Here is a 6,009-nt window from a genome sequence, read left to right on the forward strand (position 1 = left end):
TCGAGCAAAGTTTATTCGAATGCTCGAAACTTGAAACGGAAGTTTTTGGCTCACCGTTTTTCGCAGCCGTTGACAACGTTCCTGGTGATTACAAATGGAACAAATTGGCCTGCAGTGCGATGCATCGATATAGAACAAGCTCGCTGAAGTTGGTGCGGATTCGTTTTATTCTTTCGTTACACCAAAGTATCTGAAGACATGTATGTTGCCGCAGACAAACCTGTCCATGGTGGATACAGCAAACGTCTACTAATAACGATAATTCGTGGCTTTATGTGTTGAGACAATCATGTCAACCTACGTCTGCGAACAGGAGTTTTCTATGATGAACATGAATTTGTCAAACGTACGCTCACAACTAACAAACGAAAACCACAAAGTATTCCTTAAGACTGCAATCGCGCGGTCACTTTCACACGATGTTGACGCAATCGTCAAAAGCTAGATGTGCCAGGTTTCCAGATGACACAGCAAATGAAAGGGATTCCTGACCTTGCGATTGAGCAACCCTGTTCTACCCCTGTCACACGGCAAATTGAATGTCATTCCCAGCCAATGACATTCGCACTGACTGACATTCGTTTGATGTCACACGGTGACATCAAATGGCAATAGATGCGAATCATATTCGCAGAGCAAATGAGTTCGGAAAACTCATTCTTTTTCCCCTCTCACACCGACATCGGACACTCGCAGTAGAGAGGTAGTAAAAAACAGCAACGATAAACCGTTTGAAGAAATGGAAGACGAATGAAAAGTTGTGCTCAATATTTTGTCCCGAATTTAATAACTTTTGACATGAAGGAAGGAAGGTTAAGCACTGTTTTTAGGGTAATTACACTCCTTCCCAGTCTTCACGTTGCCAGGTGCGGTACAGGTATGCGTCGCAGTTGTCTTTGCTTGTGGTATTTAGCCAACTAAGTGTCTTCGAAAAGTCCACTATTTTGTGAAACAATCTAAAGTTTCGCTAGTTTCCAGCAAATGTAATAAAAATATAACTAACGTACCAGTATAATGCTGCATATGTTCTGGCCTGAAATCTTAATTATCGACACTTACATCATTTGCGAACGACATTATGTTTCTTGTGTAGCTCGATGTAAGACATTCGGCATTGCCGACATTAAGACATGTAAGACATTGCCGTTCGCTGGGAATGGCATTCTCTCTGCCGTGTGACAGGAGTATTGCCCACATGTGTACGTTATATGTCGTTTTAAGTTCTGTGTTGTGTCATCTATATCAGGAACAGGCTATGTCGTGGCATGCGGCCCCCGTAGTGCCCCAATGGTGCACCCCGCGGAGATCAATGAGTTCAGCACCCGTGGCATACACGAAATAACCGCATACCAGTAGAACTACCAGCTACACCTACGGCTACCGAAATAACCGCTACTAGGGCTCAGGATCTAGCACGTTTTTCCGATTTTCGTTGAAAACGTTTCCGTTTAAACGTTTTATACGCCGTTTAGATTAACATATAGTCTGGAAAACGTTCCTTTATGAAACGTTTAAACGTTTTGTTTAATGCGAAACGTTTTCCACGCAACGCCTTTCGCAACGGATAGCTATTTAAGCAACTTCTTATCTTTATTAATGGGAAACATAGGCGCAGGCATTGCGGGGACAGCGACAGAAGCCCCATTATGCCTGGCGCGTCCATGGTTCCCATAAGTAATTAACAACTACGCCAGTTTCTGACTGTCTTATAAGTAGCTTATTACTTCAGTTCATATTTGGCTTTTAAGCAACCCTATTTGTGTTCATTTTGGTCGTACATTTCATTATGAACCGACGTCTTTCACTATAGTTTTAAACATGTCAAGCTCGTAATGGCGGTGACGTTTGCACCTTTTGGGTAGTTTATACCAAAAATTCCGTATTTATCTTCTTTACGCGAGTAGTATTTTGGTGAAAAGACCAACGCGGAAGATTGTCACCTTGAGCGACTACTTTAGCCTGAAGCATGAAACCTGCTCTTTGTGACTGTGTGACTTTGTGACTGTTCTTTATTAAACATAATACGGTCACAAATAAGCAGGACAAAGTAACAAGCCACTTTAACGATACCCTGCACCGTCTTTCAAGGAAAGTAAGCTGTAGTGTTTCGATGAGGAAAGAAAACGATTAAAAACGATTATGTAAAAGAACACGATCAAACGTCTCCTATGAAAGTGTAATATACGTATACGTGCCGCTGTAGGTTTATGCAAACGAAAACGTTTAAACGTATCCTGGGAAAACGTTTATACACGTATACGTCGTTCAAACGTGTTTTAAGAAAACGTTTTGATCTGTGAAACATGTTACGAAACGTTTCAACGTTTTGACGTTTAAACGTTTAACATAGAGCTCTAACCGCTACCTACAGCCTCTTAACTACGGGATTTGAGGCAATTTTTTGGCCAGGACAACGTTGTGAGAGTTGGTGGAAGCATGCGTGCAAGTCAACAATCCTTCGCCGAGCATCACCCCATCCTCATCCCGGCCAACTCACAGTACAGAATACATATGGTTGATGCATCTCATCGCCAGGTAACGCATTTTGCAGTGTGTGGCAACCCTGTTCATCTAAGAAAGAGGTTCTGGGTCATCCGCACCGATCATCAGATCAAGCACATGAGACTGCGCTGTATGCATGAAGTTCGACACTAGGCATGTGTTTTGTCGTGGCATGCCAATAAAGAGGCACCCGTGCAGTGCGACGTGCACTAGACAAAAAGAACTCTTTATTTTAGAAACCTGCGCTTTTAAACCTGCCGCCCCCGCTGTGCGTGTACAAGTAATCACAAGTGATACGGGGTTAAAAGATGGCTAGCGTAAACATTGATAAGCAAGCTACATATCTGGAACAGTGAACGCATATCACACATCCCCTTTTCTTTACGAAGCTTGTCCACAAAACTGACGTTGCGGAACTGAGAACGCTAGATAAGTTCAAGAAACAAACAAACAACAAATGTTACACCTGCAGTCTTTCAGGAGGCTTCACACAGCGACCAGACCGCGTGTGTAGGTGGGTATTGTCCGAGCATCGTCCGAAGTCGTGATGTCACTTGCCGGCCGTTCCTCCTGGTGCTCGGCAGCTTCACGAAGTGACGTAGGGTCAGGTACACGGTCGGACATTTCTGCATCTTGTTGGCTGACCTCCGCTCCATCAGGCAAGGAGAAGGAATCGTCGTCGCCACTGCGAGCTTTTCCGTCATACGGTATGAGATGCGTTCGTGTACGACGGACGTTCCCTCTGTTCGTCTTCACCCAATAAGAGCGAGGAGTATCGGCCTTGCAGCTGACGATTCCAGTTTGTTTTAGGTCCACTATCCAGACCTTCTCGCCGGTCTCAATAGGTGGGAGAAGTCGGAATCCATGACATGAATTGTACCATTCTTGCTTCTTGTGCTGCATCTGTTCCTCCCTTTTCTTTAGTTCTCTGTAGTCGACAGTCTCCGGCAGGAGATTTTCACCTGCAGTCGGAACAGTTGTCTCGAGCCTTCGGCCCATCAAAAGCTGTGACGGGCTGAAGCCGTTACGCAAGAGAGAGGATCGGTAGACAAGGAGGGTTTCGTATGGGTCTCCAGTCTTCTTTAACGAGTTCTTGATAATTTTCACCGCGGCCTCCGCGAGCCCATTACTTTGCGGGTAGCAGGGTCTAGAAGTGATGTGGGTGCACTTGTATGCTTGCGCGTACACTTGACATGACTTCGTCGGGAATGCCATGCCTTGCAAAAACAGACTTGCAATGCTGGATGATTGTTTTAGAAGACAGGTCTTCGAGCGGCGCAATCTCAGGAAAGCGAGAATAATAGTCCGCGATCACCAACCACCACTTTCCTCCCAATGAGAAGAGATCCATAGCAGTCCTATGCCAGGGTCTACGAGGAAGTTCCGAAGGTAGGAGTGGCATTCGCCTGTTCCTACGATTCTGAATGCACTGTGAGCAAGCTTTGACGTAAGGTGCAACGTCCGTACGGACATCAGGCCAGCAGACGCTGTCACCTGCACATGATATGCACTTCGTTACACCCTGATGCCCCATATGTCGCTGCTGCAGGATGTAATCTTGATAGGAGACTGGTACGACGATCCTGTATGTTCTTGTACACAAGAAGGTTATTGTGAGCCGCGATTGCATGACGGTGGTCCCAATAAGCCTTGATATCTGGGCGAAGATCGCGTCGGGAAGGCCACCCGGCGTTGCTGAACTTAAGTAGCGTTTGGCATATCTTTTGTCGTTCTGCTGCTCAGCCTTGATAGCAGCCAGGCTCGATGATATGAAGGGTACAGAATCCACGATGAGTGTCACGAACTCTTGCACTTCCCTTTCTAGTGTCGTTGACGCAGCTGACGCTAAAGGACTGCGCAACAGAGCGTCTGCGAGGACAAGTCCTTTGCCGGGCACATGGACAATGTTGTAACTGTACCTCAGCAATCGCAACTGCATGCGCTCTAGCCGTGGCGTTAGCTGGTCTAGGAATTTTGCGCTGAACAAAGTCACCAAGGGCTTGTGATCGGTTTCTAAACAGAAATGCTTGCCGATCAAGTAATCCTGGAATTTTTCACAGCCTCATACCAGCGCGAGACCTTCCCTTCCAATTTGCGCATACTGATGTTCCGGGTCAGAAAGAGTTCTTGAGGCGTACGCAACTACTCTGCAAGAACCGTCAGTCTGTTTCTGAAGAAGTATGGCACCAAGGCGGTAAGCAGAGGCATCTGCAGAAACAGTAGTCCCTTTGTTGACATCGTACACCCCTAAGACTCGAGGTGTTGACAGTAACTGCTTCCATCGCAGAAAAGCGTCTTGTTGCGGTGGTCCCCACGTAAACTCACATTTGTCGCTCAACATCTCTGTCAGGGGACGCAAAAGTTCGGCCAGGTGAGGCACAAAAGGGCAAAAGTATGTTGCCATGCCAAGCAGTCGTCGCAAATCCTTCTTAGATGACGGGACGGGAAGTTGCTGTATGGCATGAGGCACGTGCTCGTCTGGCCGTATCCCGTCTCCAGAGATCCGATGGCCCAGGAAGTTAATAGTTGACACTGCAAAGACGCATTTCTGTGCATTGAGAGTTACGCTGGCAGCGGAGAGACGTTCCAGTACAGCACGAAGTCTCGAGTCGAGCTATGATGGTGGCGCCATCTGGTGTGATGGCTTGCAACTACTTGGCCACCTGTCGTCGATCTCTGCAACTGCTGGGTGCCAACTACCAACATGGCGGGCGCTGGTCACTCGGGTCCTCCGGAGCGGTTTCTTCGGGATGGCATCGTTGATTTTCGAATAAATTGTTTCGCTCCACTCTATTTCTATCTATTTGTTTTATTTTCTACCTATTTTTTTTTATGGACTCTCGTAGTGCACAACGCTCAGCTGGTCTGGACACGAGATAGACGCTCCCCAATTAGTGTGGTGGCTCCCTGGAGGGTGCTGATTAATGTGGGGGGCCCAATTAGCTCTAATTGCTAATGAAACCTTGTTCAGGACAGTTGAGCGTTGTGCATTAGGAGAGTCCAGTCATTACTACTCACACTGTTTTCGGACGACCAATAACGCTCATACGAAAAAGGAGGACGTATCAGAAAGGATACATCGCCTCGTTTACGTGCGCTGTCACCAGGGCAGTACATCTGGAGCTCTGTGACGACATGTGTGTCGCAAAAGTTATTCACGCTTACCGCAGATCGACAGCCCGATGAGGTATATGCCACACCATACAGACAAAGCGAAAATTTTCAAGTGCATATGAGGGGTCTACAAGCACGGCGCAAAGCCCTTAGAGATCAGAGATCTGTTAACATGAGAGTTCTCGCCACAGAATGGAATTCAAAGGAATTCCATAGCAGAGAGCGCCCCATGATGGGGCGCATTCTATGAAAGATCACTAAGCTCAGTAAAGACTGTCTCGAAGAGCGCACCTCAACGAGTTGCAAACACTGCATACGGAGGTCGAGGGGTGACCAGCATCGGACCGCTATCTTTTGTCTACAACGAGGACAGGGAACCCGCACCTCCCTCCC

Source organism: Ornithodoros turicata, chromosome 2 (assembly GCF_037126465.1).
Source record: "Ornithodoros turicata isolate Travis chromosome 2, ASM3712646v1, whole genome shotgun sequence".
NCBI classification, from domain to species: Eukaryota; Metazoa; Arthropoda; class Arachnida; order Ixodida; family Argasidae; genus Ornithodoros; species Ornithodoros turicata.